The sequence below is a fragment of the Magnolia sinica genome, chromosome 2 (genome assembly GCF_029962835.1).
Source record: "Magnolia sinica isolate HGM2019 chromosome 2, MsV1, whole genome shotgun sequence".
Classification (NCBI taxonomy): Eukaryota; Viridiplantae; Streptophyta; class Magnoliopsida; order Magnoliales; family Magnoliaceae; genus Magnolia; species Magnolia sinica.
In genome coordinates this window covers 62,780,049-62,800,205 of record NC_080574.1, presented here as the reverse complement: position 1 = coordinate 62,800,205, position 20,157 = coordinate 62,780,049, and the positions used below count along the sequence as shown (strand labels likewise).

The 20,157-nt window shown below is 38.4% G+C and overlaps 1 non-coding gene across 1 annotated transcript; it reads left to right on the top strand.

Moving 5' to 3' along the window:
• Window positions 1–11,979: 11,979 nt before the first annotated feature.
• On the top strand, window positions 11,980–12,086 carry LOC131238379 (small nucleolar RNA R71). The gene has a single exon (XR_009167782.1). It is a non-coding gene; the product is annotated as a small nucleolar RNA R71 (small nucleolar RNA).
• The last annotated feature ends 8,071 nt before the right edge of the window (window positions 12,087–20,157 follow it).

Here is a 20,157-nt window from a genome sequence, read left to right as displayed (position 1 = left end):
CAGGGACTAATCTTGTGAGTATTCTGAAAGCAATTAGAAGTAGAACTAGAAAAAGATGTAAAACTAATTCTGAAGTGATTGAGAGTAATTGTGAGAGATTTAATGAAAAACTTAAGAAAATCAAAGGTGGGAAACTAGGGTTTCCAAGGATCCACTTGTAGGTTCTCAGGATGCTACCTTGCTTGATTCAAGGACGAAGAGATTTGTCAAATCTCTGAAATTCTCATGGATCTAATCATCAATGGATGAAGCTGTGATGATTTGAAAGTGATTCCATCACCTAATCATGCCCAGGAGACAAGGCAAACAATAGGATCTACCAATCACACAATCAAGCATAAGAGAATTGTGAAGGTTAGGAAGGATTTCATCATCCTGCCATGCCTAAGTGATGATGGTGAACAACATGATCTCCTAATTTCACAATCTCAATTCATGAAAAGAAGATATCTCAAGCTATCACAGATCTATTGTAATTTAAGTCAGAGCAAACCATTAAAAACTGAAAGTATTCCTTATAATCAAACTAAAATTAAAGTAAGTTCATCATAAACATGAATCAAAATAAAGAAAATAGCCCAATCATGCTACAAGCTTCACCTCTTAGCCCTAGCTATGAGGTTTAGCCAACCATAGACATGATTGAATTAAAAACTCTTAAGAAAAGTATGAAAACAACTAAGGAAAGAGGAGAAAAACTCTTGACAACTTCTCCACACTTTTGCTCCACTCCACAAACCCTAGATGATGCCTAGGGATGTCTTGAGGAATCTTATTTATAGTTTTGCAGCACCTTCTTTCTCACTGACTTGGAAAAATCTAAAAACTGCCACAAATTTATGCAGTTTTCCAAATTAGACTTTACTCTGTGTAATTTCATAGAATGACCTAGAGTTTTAAAATATTCTTCTTCAGGACACTTTTAGGAATATTTTTGTTTTGAGGACAATTTCAGAATTCCTTTTCTTCACTTCAAATATTTAATTCTCTTCATTCCTCACTTAGTTTGCTTGGATCTTTAGCATGTGAATTCTTCAATCTTGGCCTTTTAAGATCTATCCCTTGCCTTGGTGATTCTTAATTATCAAATCCATGCTTTTAGCACCCTTTTCAATCCAAGTTCTTAAATTCACCTTGCAACACAAACATGAGTAAAGTAGAACATTAAACATTATCATGTTCATAAAACCAAGATATAAATAGGGGATAATATGTAATATTTGACCCACAACACAATCCCCAACCAGCATTTTGCTAGTCCTAAGCAAAGTATCCATGAAATGAACTTTAATGTGTAAAGTTCAAACCTTCTTTTAGAAAACAATCTTTTGTGTAATCAAGTATGAATGAGTGGACTCAATGATGAGAAAGTGGGATTTTAAAAACCTAGAGTCGAATCACTTAAAAAACTAATCAAAAAAGTTCTTTATCCATTAAATCAGAGCATTGTTCGCATATCAAGTTTTTCAATGTACGCAGTGAAGATCAACTTACTTTCTATAAGGATACTATCATTACATCATGTTAGCCCTGCTCATCACTATAAGATTGGTTGAAAACTCGAGTATTGATTCTGAACTTATCCCCTTTTCCTTCTTTTTCCAGTTTTTTATTTTATATTGGTGGTCATTTATATTCATTCAATCTTTTCAGTCTTTTATCTTTTCTTTCAGATTTTTTTTTCATTCTTTTTCAAACTTTTTCAATCTTTTCATCACACATGACCCTTTTTTACGATCTCCTATTTTTTAACTGGTTCTTTTCATCTTTTAAGGTGGATAAAATTCTCCAGACTTGATTCTCACCATCTATCAATGATTCACATACTAATAATCAGAAATTCTAGCATTATTCATAGAAAACAACTTGAACATGTCTTGTTATTTAGATTAACATGATATTCAAACTTCATCTTAATCAATTGAGTGCAAGAACTTAGGTGATAAATTACTTAGATGACTAGACTTCAGTAATTCAAAATTCAATTTTTATCTTATCATCATACTTAAAACATTCTTAAATACACAACTTTTCGCTTTCAAAATAGATAAACATTGAAATTTTTTTAAATTTTTTGTAAAATTTGCTTAAAACTAAGAAAACACTGATTAAGTTACCTAATCTCCCACCCCTAACCTAAAATCTACATTGTCCTCATTGTAAAATAAATAAGCATGATTTACAAAAAGAGACAATGTAATTGAAGGAGAATTGATGGAAAGATAGTACCTGATTGTCACGCCCCAAACTCGGAAACCGAGCTCACAAAATTTTCGATTGCCGAATCCGGTGCCAACAACCTCTGTAGTACCCCATTTTCAGCTCCCAGTGCCCATATGTCAAATTTCGATCTCGGGATCATACAAGGAGGATTTTCCAACTTACATTTAACTTATAATAAGCGTAACCACAAGTTTACCCAAATCACAAAGGCAACATCATCATTACATATCCACTAATATAAACAGTTGAATATAATGCTGCTGTGACCTAACGTCACCTGCATGCATCTATCCTGCATAAGCTTATAAAAAGCTTAGAGGGTGGTGTAAGTGCGTGCGATGCACATGCCAATCATATAAATATCAGAGTAAGAAGAAATACTGGCAATCCATAAATCGTACAATATCAGAGTAATGCAAAAACATGTTAGTAAGTCCATAAATACCATCAACCTTATCCAGGCTATGTGATGTAAAAATATAATAAGTCAATATCACATACTGAGGAGCAATGTAGATTGGCTATGCAATGGGGAGACACAGTAAGCGAAAATCATATACTGAGATGCAATGCAATATACAAATCCTGACTAGTCCATGAATACCATCAACCTCATCTCGGTCATATAAATGCAGAAACATAGCAACCTAAAATGCCATGTGTCACGGATGTAATGCAATATGTGGTGCGAATGAAATGACCAAGCTGGAGTGTGAAGGCAGGATGATAGTACGTAGTATCGCAGGCTATGGGGTCCATCACAAGGTACTTCTATCTAAACCAATCCTATACCTAAATTTGGGTAGTCAGACTTAATGTGGTAGACTCCTGATCTCAGGTTAGTCGCATGCACCAACTGAAATCCTAGCCATTGTGGAGGTACACATATCAATTAGTTGCGAACCACCAGCCAGAGTGGATAGCGAATAAATGAATGAATAAGTAAAATACTGAGTATGCAACTCCTACTCAATAAGTCTAGATATCAGTATTGTACATCTTTGGGATCATCACAGGGGTCTAGTACACTTTACATGCAATCGCAGCCCACTGGAAGTGCAACCATATAAGTGAAAGAGACCTCACTATCCGCCTGGCCAGTAATCAACCAATATCTACCTGGCACATTGATAGAGGACCCATTTATGAGCTAGTCAAACTCAGCCTAGCTATGCCCCCTACCCTTAGGCGGGTAAGACCACACCCCTTTCCAACAGACTACGACACAGTGGGAGACGCAGCCTACTGGTATTCGGCACTCTAGCGCTCATATATCCATTTGGTTTAGACATTGGAACTTCTTCTGGATACGGAGGTTTAGGAATTTTCACCCAGGGATATCTATGGCACCCCGATGCTAGTAACAGATTTTCTGTATCCCATCTGGCTATCCACGACATACCTATGGAGGCAACGGCCTGATGTCGCTAGGGCATACAGTAGTCATGTCCCAAAATGCGAGATGCATGAGTCACATAGTCTAATCATGCATCAATCCTGTACATACCATGCACTCATCTGGGATGACTCCGCCTATAAGGGAGTCACATGAACAACCTGCCCTGTGACATATGCAATGGTTAACCACATCTCATAACAAACTTACAGATGTTGCGTATGGGCATGTGTCATGATGTTATGCTATCACATACTCATAATCGACATCGATAATCAGCCTAACGAGGCCTAAGGGAAGGTCATAATGTGGACATTTAACCATCATTGCCTATTAATGTGGACATCCAACCAACATTTCTCCCAAAGAGTGGCCCTCATAGGGCCAAACATATAGTGGGCCCATGGCCACAGACAAGCGCCTAACATATATCACAATGGGCCTCACTTAAGGGCCACATATACATCACATCGGGCGTCATCACACGGGCCTTGTATACATCAATGGGCCACATCGCATGGGCCTCACTCACGGACTGCGTAAACATTACATTGGGCCTCATACACGGGCCCTATATACAGCAGGTGGGCCTCTCACATGGGCTTAATATACATCTCAATGGTTGCTCACATGGGCCTAATATACATCACAATGACCCTATCGTCTGGCCCTCAAATGCATCACAATGGGACCCATCACTTGGGCCCAATAAACATCACATTGGGCCTCACTCATGGCCACGTATACATCACATTGATGGGGGCCGTGAAGGTGCATAAAATACTCTCACATGTATGGCGAAGCTCCTATGCAGGCATGCATTCAAATAATATTACCCAGTGAGTGCTTACTCGACCTTAAGCCTTGCACATGCCTTCCTACCACGGTTTAGCTTATCCACGGATCAGGTGTGCATCCCATATATGTCACATATGCATTCAATATAACCCATCACTCATGCATGTATTACTTGCATCCATGCATGTATAACACATAATGTGGTGTCATGCACCTTATCACACACTCATCATACATGTACATATGCATACAATTATTACAAGTACTAAATAGTCATGCGTCTCACGTGTACATACACACATGCTATGAATTCAAGTCATTTAACGTGCCATGCATACATGCAATATGTCACTCACAAAGAGCATGGGACCACTTCACTACTAAATGGTGCTCTATGGACCACGATGTTGCATGTATCTCATCCAAGTGGATGGTGTAAAAATAATACATACATCACTAAGGGGTCCACATTCTCAGATGGACGGCTTGGACTAAACATGTATGACATGGTGGGCCCATGTCTAGGTGGTCTGGACAGCATGGCAAAATAGATACATCATGTGGGATGTCCCACCGTCCTGGGATGGATGGTGCTAATACAACCCATACATCATGCCAGGGCCCACCATCCAGTCCCTACTAGATGGTGCTAGCTACACCCGTGCAGGGTGGGCCCTACAAATAGACAAAATGGTTAGAATACATACATTAGGCTCACCGTTCATTGCTGGACGGTGGGATGCAATACAAACCTCAAGGTGGCCACATGGGTGGGGTCCACGTTCCAGCAAGGGATGGACGGTAAGGATAATACCCATACCTCATGGTGGGGTCCACCATCCTAGCCATTGGACAGTTGGATGGAGTGGACAGAACATGTGCATCAAATGTGGGTCCTACCATCAGTGGACGGTGTGGATAAACATAGACCCAGATGACTTGCTAACGTCATTTACAGTAGCTATATAGCCGCGTGAGTTACACTAGCCAATCCGTTCCACGGAGGTGGGTCCCACCATAATGTTTATTGTCCACCTAATCTGATCATAAGGTTAAAAAGACCTGAATTGAGAGGAAAAATAAATTTCATATAGATCCAAAACTTCTGTGACAAAAAAAAGGTTTCAATGGTAGACGTTCAATCTCCTGCTTTTTGCAGTGTGAACCACCTATGTTTCGTGTATGGCTAATTTTTGGGATATCCCAATAATTAAAGGGCACCTATCACGTGGATAGTCTAGATGTTCAACATGCATCATGGTGGGGCCTATGGTGGGGCCCATTGATTTGTCCGTTATTACAAATAGCAGGACGCTACTTACTGCAACGACCTCTAGACGCTGGTAGTAGCGGCGTCAACTTCCTTCTCTCTTCGCTTTTGAAATTTCTCACATTTTTTCATGGGTGGGGCCCACATCAAGAGATCCACTCTGTTTGTTGGATTCTTGGACTCGGGACAGGTCTAACAAGCCCCATATCGAATATGTTTCGGTGCGTAGAAGCATCATAGTGGGTCCAAACAAATAATATCACCCAAAACTGCTAGTTTCCACAATATGGCCCGCCAGAGATTCGGTTAGGCTTCATTTTTTGGCTCAACACCTAAAATGAGCTAGGAAATTGGATGGACAGTGTGGATTGAATATATACATCAAGGGTGGGGCCTCCTGTGGTCCCACAGCCCCCTTCTACTAGGTGTATGTTGGGACGCTATAGCCTTAGACATTGGTAGCAGTGTCCTTAGCCTCCCTTTTTAGCAGGTGGGTATGCACCACCCCTCACTCACGCTGTAGTGGGATTTGACGACCTATGTGGGCCCACTTGATGGATGGTATGGATGGTCCACTAGAAGGACAGTGTGGATAGAATACATACCATAAGGCAGGCATCATACAAGGAAGAGAGAGAAGGGGAGAGAGAGAGAGAGAGAGAGAGAGAGAGAGAGAGAGAGAGACGACGTGATGGAGGGACCTTCCCACTATGGGTCCCTCTAGGATCTACAACATGTACATCCAAACAGGTCCCATCACAAGTGGGCCTTACATTAAAAATCAAGATCTACGCTATGAACACCTACGGATTGTCTTCTTCTAGGCTCCTTGGACTCCTTAGCTCCTAGGCTTTCTCTTTGATGGAGGATGATGGAGATTAAAGGGTGGAGATGGGAGATTAGGAGGGGTAGGAAGTGAGCCACACCATATCTTCTCTATGGGAAGCTTGGACGTCATCTCCTTGGGAGTTGCTTGGGAGAGTGAGAAATGAGAGAGAGGAGTGATGGATGATGGGTGGAGTGATGGGTGATGGGTGTAAAGAAGGCATGGGTGGAGAGAGAGAGAGAGAGAGTTAACTTTGGGGATGGGTTGTGTAGTTAGGGATGGGATAGAGTACTTGAATTGATGGGCTGTGTACTTTGATTAATTGATGAGATTGATTTGACATTTGGTAGAGATTCTCTTATGCGGTATTTTTCTTGAAATAAATGTGAGCCCACATCTACTGGCCTGGGTATCACATCAGTGCGCGAGATGCAGCGTTAGAATTGCGGCAACGGTGCGGTCGCAATAATACAAGTCTTGGGCCGAGCCAACTCAGATCGATAGGATGTAACTCATGGTCGTGCACAAATGGCAATTACAGATCACGGGTCACCGAAATTTGACAGGGAGGACCGCCGAAGTCTACAGAACGCTACGGTCTTAGATACGGGTCTTACACTGATGAAGAAATTTTGAAGTTTTTTCTAAAAGATCTCAGCGTGAAGGTGGTTTAGCACAAGAGTTAAACCAACAAAAAGCAAACTATCCTAAAACAACGGAAAATAAATTATCCTATTCCCAATAAAACGATAAACCTACCTATACCTCCATCAGACTAAGAGATCAATCCTGGTACACATGATCATTCAGAGGTATGGACATGTCCTTTGAATCAAATTTCTAAACAAATGGCTTTAATCGATGTCTGTTTACTTTGAATTCATTGCCATTGTTTGGATTCGAAATCTCGACAGCCCTATGAGGATAAACATTAGTAATAGTGAATGGGCCGGTCCAACGAGATCGTAGTTTGCCCGAAAAGAGATGTAACCGAGAATTATATAAAAGGACATTCTGATTTGGTGTGAATGATTTTTGTTGAATGTGTTGGTCATGAAACACCTTCATCCTGTTCTTGAAAATTCTCGAGTTCTTGTATGCATCGTTTCAGATTTCTTCAAGTTCATTTAACTGAAGTTTGCATAGTGAGCCAACGTTGTCCAAGTTAAAATTCAGATTTTTAATAGTATAGTAGGCTCTATGTTCCAACTCTATAGGCAAGTGGTAAGCCTTCCCATAGACAAGTCTAAAGGGAGACATTCCAATAGGGGTCTTAAATGTGGTACGGTAAGCCCATAAAGTAACGGTCAATCGAATTGACCAATCCTTTTAATTAGGGTTAACCATTTTCTCCAAATTGTGTTTGATCTCCCTATTGAAAATCTCATCTTACCCACTTATTTGTGTGTGGTATGGAGTGCTCACCTTGTGAGAAATGCCATATTTCTTCATTAAGTTTGTAAATGCCCTATTATAAAAATGTGAGCCCCCATCACAAATGATGGCTCGAGGCATTCCGAATCTGGAAAGGATGTTCTCTTTTAAGAATTTAATGACAGTTTAATAATCATTGTTTTGGCATAGAATCACTTTGACCCATTTATTAACATAGTCTACTACAGGTAAAATGTATAAATTCCCAAAAGATTGGGGGAATGGTCCCATGAAATCAATGCCTAAACATTCAAATGCTTTAATGATCAGAATGGGGTTCAGAGGCATCATATTTTGACGGGGACAATGATCTCAACTTCTGACAATGCTCATAAGCTTTTTAAAACTCATGAGTGTCCTTGAACATAGTGGGCTAGTAAAAACCACACTGTAGGATTTTAGTCATGGTCTTTTTAGCAGAAAGTGACCACCATAGGCCTATGAGTGACAAAAGGAGATGACACTTTGTTGTTCATTATCTGTCACACATCTCCTTAAGATTTGGTCGGGGTAATATTTAAACAAATATGGATCATCTCAAAAGAACTTATGAACCTCGATGAAGAATTTTTTCTTATCTTGCGCAGTCCAATGTGTTGACGTGAAACCTGTGGCAAGATAATTAGTAATATCAACAAACCAAGGTGAATGAAAGACTTTAAACAATTGTTCATCAGGAAACATGTCATTGATATGTGTCATTTCAAGTGAATCAGAGATATCAAGGTGGGAAAGATGGTCAGCCACTACGTTCTCGACTCCCTTTCTATCTTTTATTTCTAAATCAAATTGTTGGAGTAGGAGGATCCATCTTATCAGGCAAGGCTTACCATCATTCTTAGAAAGAAGATACTTGAGTGTTGTGTGATCTTGTGTAAACGACGATCTTGGATCTGATCAAGTAGGACTTAAATTTGTCCAAAGTAAACACTATGGCTAAAAGTTCCTTTTTCGTAATCGATTAATTCACTTGGGCAGGATTTAGAGTTTTACTTGCGTAATGAATAACATAGGGTTTCCTTTCTTTTCTCTGGCATAAAACAGCCCAAAGAGTATAGTCAAACGCGTCGCACATAAGTTCAAAGCTCCAATCGGGTGGCTGCATGATAGGTGCAGTGGTTAACATTCCCTTAAGCTTAGTAAAAGCTTCCTGATATTGCTCAGTCCACTCGTATGGTGCATCCTTTTGAAGTAGATTACATAAAGGACAAGAGAGGTGACTAAAGTCCTTTATGAATTTTTTGTAAAACCCAGTGTGTCCTATGAAGGTTCTCATGTCTCGTATGTTCTTGGGTGGAGGTAGGTTAGAGATAAGATCAATTTTAGCCTTATATACCTTAATTCCCTTGGACGAGATGATATGTCTAAGGATAATTCCCTTATGAACTATGAAACGAAACTTCTCCCAATTTAGTACCAAATGCTTTTCCTCACATCGCTTCAGCACATTTTTTAAAGTTTCCAAACATTTGTTGAAGGATGGACCAAATATTGAGAAATCATCCATGAAGACCTCTAAATATTGCCCCACAATGTCAGCAAGATACTCAACATGCATCACTGAAAAGTGATGGGGGCATTACATAGCCCGAATAACATCCTTCGGTAAGCAAAGGTGCCGTAAGGACATGTAAATGTGGTCTGTTCCTGATCTTCAAGGGCTATCGTGATCTGATTGTAGCCCGAATAATCGTCGAGGATGCAATAGTAAGAGAGACCAGCTAGCCTTTCCAAAATTTGATCGATAAGGGGTAAAGGAAAGTGGTCCTTCCTTATGATGGCATTCAACTTCTTATAGTTAATGTACATTCTCCAACCAGCAGTGATCCTAATTGGCACGAGTTCATTGTTGGCATTGGCTATGATGGTGATCCGGACTTCTTACGAACCACCTGAGTTGGACTCACCCATTGACTATCAGATATGATACTTACATCTAATAGTTTAAGAACCTTAGCCTTAACCACTTCCTTCATGTTTGGATTTAATTTACGTTGTCGTTGTCATGAAGTCTTCATATTATCCTCTAGATGAATGCGGTGAGTACAAACGAAAGGGTCAATTCCCTTAAGGTCTGTAATCAACCATCCAAGGGTTCCTTTGTGCTCAATGAGAGTAGAGATGAGCATACTCTCCTGTTCTTGCTCAAGGTGGGAAGAAATCACCCCCGAGCATGTCTTACTTTGACTTAAATAGACATATTTTAAATCAAAGGGAAAAGGTTTTATGTCAAGCTTTGGTGCCTTGAGGTTAGAAGGTAGAGGCACTACATTAGTTTGGGGCAATTCTTCGAATTGTAGCCTCCACCAGTTAACTTCAAGTACCGGCATAGTATTCAATATGGTCCCCATCTCCCTAATCATATCATCATCAAAATAATGGGAGTGGACCAGGCACGTCTCTAAAGGGTCAGAGGATAAGGTCAAAAGTGTTCTATCTTCCACAAAAGAGTCAATCATGTTAATGTCATAGAATTCATCATTATCCTCTAACTGGTTTCCTATGTTGAAAAAGATATTCAATTCCAATGTCATATTCCTAAAAGACATACTCATGACTTCATTCCTGCAATTAATGATTACATTTGAAGTGGTGAGGAATGGACGACCAAGAATCACGAGAATTTGAGTGCTCATGTCACTGATGGGTTACATATACAGGATGATAAAATCTACTAGGTAGTAGAATCTGTCAACCTGGACCAAAACATCCTCAATTATCCCTCTCAGTACATGAATTGAGTGATCAACAAGTTATAATGTGGTTAGGGTGGGTTTTAATTCACCCAAACCTAACTGTTTGTAGACTGATTAAGGAATCAGATTTATGCTCGTTCCTAAGTCAAGAAGTGCGTGCTCAATTCGGTAATTCCCAATACAAGGTATGGTTGGGTTACCGGGATCTTTGTATTTTTGTGGTACATCTTGCTTTAGGATGACACTCACTTTTTTAGTTAAAAAGATTTTCTTTTAAATATTTTGCTGTCTTTTGGTCATACACAAGTCTTTTAAACATTTGGCATATGAAGGTATTTATTTAACCACATCCATTAAAGGAATATTGACCTTCACTTGTTTCAACACCTTTAGAATGTCTTGAGAGTTAGAGAGATTTTGGTGCAACCAACCAATGGGGAATGGGGCAATCGGCTTGCCTTGAAGTTTCAGTTCCAATTCTTGTGGAGCAGTGCTAGATCTATCGTCGTTGTCCTCTTCTGGGTCCTTAAACTTTTCAACCCTAACCGGAATGGTTTTGTCAATAGTCTTCCCACTCCTAAGAGTAGTGTTAGATTTAAATTACTCCATCTAATTTGAAGAGCTTGGATCACTTATCTCATATTGCGATTTAGGATTGGGGAGAGGTTGAATAAGAAGCATCCCCCTTTCTATAACCGTAACACATGAATCCATCTTTTGCATAAATTTTGTAAGTTCTCATATTGCTTGAGTAAGCTCCTGAGTTTGTGTGGAATTTTGAACTGGTTCTTCTTAAGGTTTCCCTTAATTTGGAATTTGATTGAAGAAACCTTGAAGGGTAGCAATTTGTCCATTCCTCTAACAGAAATTTAGATGATTTCTCCAACTAGGATTGTATGTATTGGAGGTAGGTCCATTGAAAGGTCTTTGGTATTTGTTCACGATATTAGATTCCTCATTTAGTACCTCTCGAAAGGCAGGTATTGTTGGAGAATTTTTAGTTGTGTGAACATTGCAAGCACTAATACTGCAAACAGTTTCCTTAACCTTATCCTTCTTTAGTTTCATGGCCTTGAATTTCCTTATGAGATTAGCCACTTTAGCAATGATATCATCATCCTCTTTCAGAAGGTATAATCCACTCATTTCCTTTTATTAAGTGGGCCTAAAAGTGGTAATTGATTTTGGGTATGTGTCCCATAGTTGTTCATTTTCAGCAAGTCACACATCATCGACATTTTTATTCATAAATTCCCCATTACACATTATCTCGACCAATTGGTGCATGGAAGATGTCAGACCATCATAAAAAAAGTGTGTAATGTACCACATTTCAAAACCATGTTGTGGGCATGAACTAACAAAATCCTTGAACCGCTTCCAACATTGGAAGAATGTTTCATCCTCCCTTTGGGCGAAGTTCATGATTAACTTTTTAAGGGTGCTCGTTTTATGATGTGGAAAAAATTTCTTTATGAATTCTCTTATCATGTCATTCCATGTGTCAATAGATTAGGGACGTAGTGAGTGCAACCACATCTTAGCTCTCTCTTTTAAAGAAAAGGGAAAGAGTTTTAGTTTGACTGTGTCCTCGGACACGTTAGGAAAATATAAAGTGGTTATAATCTCGTTAAACTCTTTCAAGTGTAGAAATGGACTTTTAGATTCAAGTCGATGGAATTTAGGAAGGAGTTGGATCAACCATGGCTAGTCATATATCTCATATTTTCTGAAAAAACCATGCATAAGGGCGTGCTCACTCCCGATGGTTGTAAATAATCTCGAAAGGTATGAGGCGGGGGTTCTTAATGCACCTCATTCTCATCATGGACTTCCTCAACCCTAAGTTGAGGTTGTCTTCCCGGTTGATTGACAACCATAACCTCAATTAACTCTGAGGATCTCAAGTGGTGTTTAATCCTGTGATGGATAGATAACCCCTCAACTAATCCTCCTTCACTCAAGAGACGTAGAGTGTTGTCATGGACCCACTTGGGCATGAAACATTCTCAGCCCTCAATTTCAGATTCTAACCTAAACTTAAAAGAAAGAAAGGGAAATAAAAATATAGAAATAAAGAGAGAGAGAGAGAGAGAGAGAGAGAGGGAATTAGAAAGAAGTTACTAAATTAGAAGTTCTTAAACTAAGATCCTGCAAAACAAAACAAAATAAGTCCGTTTCTAAAAAAAAAAAATAGAAATTCTAAAATTAGAACGTTTCTAAAAACAAATTAGGAAAGTAAACTAGTTTCTAAAAACAGAAAGTTAGAAAGTTTTTAAAGAGAGAAAATAGAAAGTTTCTAAACCTATAATTAGAAAGTAGATCTAAGAAAGTTTCTAAAAAAAATAGCTTCTAAAAGCAAATTAGGAAAACTTCTAAACCTAGAAATAGAAAGCTAAGTTAGTTTTTAAAATAATTCAGAAAACCCTAAAAATAGAAATTAGAAAAACCCTAATCTTAACCTAATTTCAAAACTAGCTATTCATAGAAAAATGCAACTGTTAGTCCCTGGAAACGGCGCCAAAAACTTATTCACAACCCCAAGTGTAGGGTCACAATGTAGTAATAATCTTGATGAGACAGAGGTCGAATCCATAAGGACTAATCTTGTGCGTATTCTGATAGCAATTAGAAATAAAAGTAGAAAAAGATGTAAAACTAATTCTAAAGTGATTGAGAGTAATTGTGAGAGATTTAATGAAAAACTTAAGAAAATCAAAGGTGGGAAACTAAGGTTTTCAAGGATCCACTTGTAGGTTCTCAGGATGCTACCTTGCTTGATTCAAGGATGAAGAGATTTGTTAGATCTTTGAACTTCTCATGGATGTAATCATCAATGGATGAGAGCTGTAATAATTTGGAAGTGATTCCATCACCTAACCATGCCCAAGAGACAAGGCAAACAATAGGATCTACCAATCGCACAACCAATCATAAGAGAATTGTGATGGTTACGAAGGATTCCATCATCTTACCATGCCCAAGGGATGATGGTGAACAACAGGATCTCCTAATTTCACAATCTCAATTCAGGAAAAGAAGATATCTCAAGATATCGCAGATCTATTGTAATTTGTCACAACAAACTATTAAAAACTAAAAATATTCCTTCATAAGCAAACTAGAATCCAAGAGAGTCCAATCAAACATGAATCAAAACAAAGAAAATATCCCAATCATGTTACAAGCTTCACCTCTTAGCCCTAGCTAAGAGGTTTAGCCAACCATAGACATGATTGAACTAAAAATTCTTAAGAAAAATATGAAAATAACTAAGGGGAGAAAAATGCTTGGCGATGGCTTCTCCACACTTTTGCTCCACTCCACAAACCCTAGATGATGCCTAGGGACATCCTAGAGACTCCGATTTATAGTTTTGCAGCACCTCCTTTCGCACCAACTTGGAAAAATCTAGAAACTGTCTCAAATTTATGCAGTTTCCCAAAATAGACTTCACTCTGCGCAATTTCACAGAATGACCCAGAGTTTCTGAATATGCTTCTTCAAGACACTTTCATGAATATGTTTATTTTTAGGACAATTTCAAGGTTCCTTTTCTTCACTTCAAATATTTAATTCTCTTCATTCCTCACTTGGTTTTCTTAGATCTTTAGCATGTGAATTCTTTAATCTTATCCTTCTAAGATCCATCCCTTGCCTTGGTGATTCTTGAGCATCAAATCCATGCTTTTATCACCCTTTTCAATCCAAGTTCTTAAATTCACCTTGCAACACAAACATGAGTGAAATAAAACATTAAGCATTATCATGTTCATAAAACCAAGATATAAATGGGGGATAATATGCAATATTTGACCCTCAATAGCTCAGGATCCTTGTACTTTTGTGGCACATCTTGCTTTATGATGTCACTCACTTTTCAGTCAAAAGATTTTCATTTTGATACTTTGTTGTCTTTTAGTCATACACAAGTCTTTCAAAAATTTGACATATGAAGGTATTTGTTTTATGATATCAACTAGAGGACTATTGACCTTCACTTGTTTCAACACCTCTAGAATATCCTCAGAGTTAGAGAGAGGTTTTGATACAACCAACCGTTAGGGGAATGGGGCAATTGCTTGCCTTAAAGTTCCGGTTCTAGTTCTTGTGGAGAAATGTTAAGTCTATCATTATTATCCTCTTTCGGGTCATTAGGCTTTTCAGCCCTAACTGGAGTGGTGATAGATTTAGCTCGAGTTGCTGACTTCATATTGTGGTTTTAGATTAGGAAGAGGTTGAGCTGGAAGGCTCCCCTTATTCCCAACCGTATTCCTTGTGTCAAGCCCTTGTATGGCTTCTGTAAAGTCTCAAAAGGCTTATAACATCTCCTGATTGAAAAGCTCTTGCTTTTGAAGACGTTTTAGAACCGGATCCTCTTGACATTTCTCTTAAATTGAAATTTGATTAAAGAAACCTTGAGGGGTAGTAGTTTGTCCATTCCTCCAACTAAGTTTAGATGATTTCTCTAACTATGATTGTATGTATTGGAGGTAGGTTCATTGAAAGGTCTTTGGTAATTATTCACGGCATTGGATTTCTCATTCAACACCTCTTGAATGGAAGGTATTGTTGGACAATTTTCAGTTGTGTGAATGTTGTAAGCATAGATACCGTAAATAGTTTCCTTAACCTTATCCTTCTTTAGTTCCATTGCCTCAAATTTCCTTATGAGATTAGACACTTTAGCATTGATATCATCATCCTCTTTTAGAAGGTATAATCCACCCCTCTCATTTGATTGAGTGGGCCTAATAGTGGTGCTTGATTTTCGGTAAGTGTCCCATGATTGTACGTTTTCAGTAAGTCTGTCCAAGTAGTCTCACACATCATCGACATTCTTATTCATGAATTCCCCACTGCACATTGTCTCAACCAATTGGCACATGGAAAATGTCAAACCATTATAGAAGAAGTGTGTAATGCACCACGTTTCAAAATCGTGTTGTGGGCATGAACTAACAAGATCCTTGAACCGCTCCCAACATTGGAAGAATGTTTCATCTTCCTTTTCGGCAAAGTTCATGATTGACTTTCATGGGTGTTTGTTTTATGATGTGAAAAAAATATCTTCATGAACTCCCTTATCATGTCATTCTATGTGCCAATAGATCTGGGACGTAGTACATGTAAACACGTCTTAGCTTTCTCTTTCAAAGAAAAGGGAAAGAATTTCAGTCTGACCGTGTCCTCAAACACGTTTAGAAAATATAAAGTGGATATAATCTCATCAAACTCTTTCAAGTGCAAATATGGACTTTTAGATTCAAGTCTATGGAATTTTGGAAGGAGTTAGTTCACCCCCGGCTTAATGTACATATGTCCCATATTTTTTGAAAAACCATGCATGAGGGCGTGCTCAACCACGCCAGTTATAAATAATCTTGTAAAGTATGAGGTGGGGGTGCTTAATGCACCTCATTCTCATCTTGGACTTCCACAACCCTAGGTTGAGGTTATCTTCCCGGTTGATTAATCGATTGATTTGCAGCCATAACCTCAATTAACTCTGAGGATCTTGAGTGGCGTCTAATCCTGTGATGGATAGATAACCCCTCAACCAATCCTTCTTCACTCAAAAGACGTTGAGTATTATCACGGACCCACTTGGGCATGAAAAAATCTTAGCCCTCAATTTCAGATTCTAACCTAAACCTAAAAGAGAGAAATGAAATAGAAATCTAGAAATAGAAAGAGAGATGGAATTGGAAAGAAGTTACCAACTTAGAAGTTCCTAATTAAAATCCTGCAAAACAATGCAAAATAAGTCAGTTTCTAAAAGCAAAAAATAGAAAGTTACCGAAGAGGGAAAAGGAAACTTTCTAAACCTAGAATTATAAAGTAAGTTAGTTTCTAAAAATAAAAGAAATCCTAGAATTAAAAAATTCTAAAAATAGAAAACAAACCCTATTTTAAAAAGTAGAAAATAGAAAAACCCTAATCTTAACCTAATTCTAAAACTAGCTAATCTCAGAAAAATGGAACCGTTAGTCCTTAGCAACTGTGCAAAAACTTGTTCACAAACCCAAGTGTAGGGTCTTGATGTAGTAATAATCTCGGTGAGACTAAGGTTGAATCCATAGGGACTAATCTCGTGTATTTTCTGAAAGCAACTAGAAGAAGAACTAGAAAAAAGATGAAAACCTAAATCTAGAATATTTAAGAGTAATTGTGAGAGATATAATAAAAAAAACTTAAGAAATTTAAAGGTGGGAAACTAGGGTTTCTAAGGATCCACTTGTAGAGATCAGGGAGATCTATGCTTGATTCAAGTCACACGATTGGAATCGGAGTCCCATCCTATCCAATTGGAAGATATCTCTCTAAAATCATATCTGAACTTCCTTTGACCTAGTTCTTAATGGTTGAGAGGTGTGAGAGTTGGAAGTGATTCCATCACAAAACCATGCCCATGAGATAAGGCAAACAAGAGGATTTACTAATCTTATAACCAATCTGGGAGAATTGTGAAAGTTAGGGATGATTCCATCATCCAACCATGCCCAAGGGATGATGGAGAACAACAGGATTTCCTAATTTCACAATCTCAATACATGAAAAGAACATACTCAAAGATATCACAAATCTATTGTAATTTGAGTCACAACAAACTATTAAAAACTGAAAGTATTCATTATAATCAAACTAGAACATAATTAATGCTCTCACATCATCCAACCATGCCATCCTCGATCGGTCATGGTACACCCTCGACTGGGAGAGCAGGATGGAAATTTAGTTGTTTTACTTGATGGAGATCGAGTCTAGGCACCTCAACCGGTCGAGCTTCGACTGGTCGAGCAATGTCCAGGATTGGTCGAGGATTATGCAATTTCACTTCAAAACTCTGATTTTCTTCATTCTTGACCTGGTTTTCTTAAATCTTTAGTATGTACATTCTTCATTCTTAGTTTCATCAAATCCAATCTTGGCTTTGGTGATTCTTGAGCATTAAATCTATGCTTTTAACATCCTTTTCTACCCAAGCTCTTAAATTCACCTTGCAACACAAACATGATTAAAATAGAACATTAAGCATTATCATGTTCATTGAACCAAGTAATAGATGGAGTCCAATATGCAATATTTAACCCTCAACACTTAGCCCTATCTAAGAGGTTTAGCCGACCATAGACATGATTGAACTAAAATCTCTTAAGAAAAGCATAAAAAATAATTAAGGAAAAGGTAGAAAAACTCTTCGCGACAGCTTCTCCACACTTTTTCTCCCCTCCTCAAACCCTAGATGATCCCTAGGAGTGCCCTAGAGACTCCTATTTATAGTTTTGCAACACCTCCTTTCCCACCGACTTGGAAAAATCTAGAAATCGCCTCAAATTTACTCAGCTTCGATATTATCTAAGGGGCTATGTCCATTGATATTATCGATAGGTCTTTGATAGTATCAAAGATCGGTCCAGAATGTCCAGTAAGTTTAGCCATGCTGAGTCATAAAAAAGAAAGAGATTTATGTTGTGCGCAAGAGTCTTGTGCACTACATCAGATTGGGCTACACAATGAACTTCGCACAAGGGTCAGTGCACAAAGGGGTCTGCACAAAGGATAGCGCACAAGGGTCAGTGCACAATGGACACGTTGGTGCATTCACACATGTGAAAAGGCTATATATACCCCATCACCCCTCTATATGGGTCATTAACACGAGATTCAAGTGAAGGAGAAGGAGAGACGTGGAGCTCAGGCAAATATAGGTAGCGTCCGCACTTGTTGTGTGGAACGAGTGGTGTGCAGCGCACAACATGAATGAGTGCACAATGCCCACGAGTGCACAGTGATTGTATGCCAGCGCACAGTGATTATTTCTTAAGCATAATGTCACCCATGTACAGTGACATATGCATGATTTCTACAGCAATCAGAGATCAATGAAAGGCTTTGGATTAGATCGAAGGATCAATCAAGACATTTGTCATGCTAATGCATTGATGCCAACACACCGAAATGTATTGAAAACCTATAAGTGCTATAGTTTATATCCCTGTCTGTTGTCAAATTTGTGGTGCCAAAATCACTGTTATATATAACTTGCACAAGTGAAGCTCTCTCAAGGATCAACATTCATAAACAAGCAAAGCTCACAAGACAAGACTCAAGCTGCAAGACTTCAAGAAAAGTACAAGGCAGTTGGTAAAGAACTCAAGACCCTTTTAAGATTGAGCTACATCAAGATTTCAAGATTGATCTACATCAAGACTTCAAGGCTCATTCTTCAAGGTCACTTGTTCCTAATGTTTCAATGTCCTTTACTTCATGATTGAGGTTTGACTGACCATAGGTTGACCTTAGAAGTAGGTCATTTCGGATACATAAACCGAATATTTATTTTACATGTGATTGGTCTATTCTTCGACTAGTCCTAGGCCTTCTTCGACTAGTCCTAGACTTGCTTCGACCAGTCTAAGAAATTCCTCGATCAGTCGTGAGTTTGTTACAAATTCTGGATAAAATCTGTTAGGCTTCGACTAGTCCAGGAATTTGTTCGACCAGTCGTAGGAACAGTGTCGACTACATCTTCGACCAGTCGAACATCTTCGACTCGAATTCCAGCAACGGTTTATAGTTTCTTCGACCAGTCGAAGGAAACATACGACCAGTCGTAGAACGGTCAGAGCATATCCTGCCGAATTTTTCAAATATCTATTGTTGCTTCGACTAGTCGAAGAGCTCCCTAGACCAGTCGAGAACACAATCTGCTCACCTATAAATAGTGCACGAATCTCAGAAGAAATCATTGAATTAATTAATTTATTCAAGCCAATCTTCGTCAAACTTCTGAGAGATAATTCTATGCTCCATCTAAGCTAAGTGTGCTTATTTAATATTCTCTTTCCTTAGCTTTATTTAATTGATTTTTTTCTATTATTCCAATCTAATTTGATAAGAGGAATTGTTATTCCCTTTCTTTGGAATAAAAATCAATTAAGGCAAGCCCTATTTGGTTTAATTTAAAATCTATTAGAATTAGAACCATTGTAATTGAGTACTGGACATTGAACTTGGACATTCAATCATCTACTCTGATTTGGTTCTACCGGGCTTCTACATCGAAAGAGATAATCAGGTATTTTACATTTAATTGTAAATTCCTTTTTGTTTTGGTTTCTTTCAAGATTTGCCAGAAAAATCTTGTTATATTGGTTATCTGAGGAGAGCCAGGAAAACTCAGAAGTGGGATTTTTTAACTGTATAAGCCCACATACAAAGACACAATTGTAAAGGTTTTGTGTGGACCTGGGAAAACCTATCTTTAGTGAATGCTAATATCCCCTGTGTGAGGATATTAGGAGTGGAGTAGCATTTTGTGTGGCTGTTGTTTAACAGTTGGTGAACACACAGGCGAACTACTATAAACCCTTGTGTTGTGGTTGAATGATTTATTTTTCTAATCTTTAATTATTTTGTGGGATGTATGTATGGTGGTGAATGTTGTAATCATTTAATTCAAGCATTGTGAGAATGTTGTAATAGTTTAGAATTTATTTTCTGCTATTCC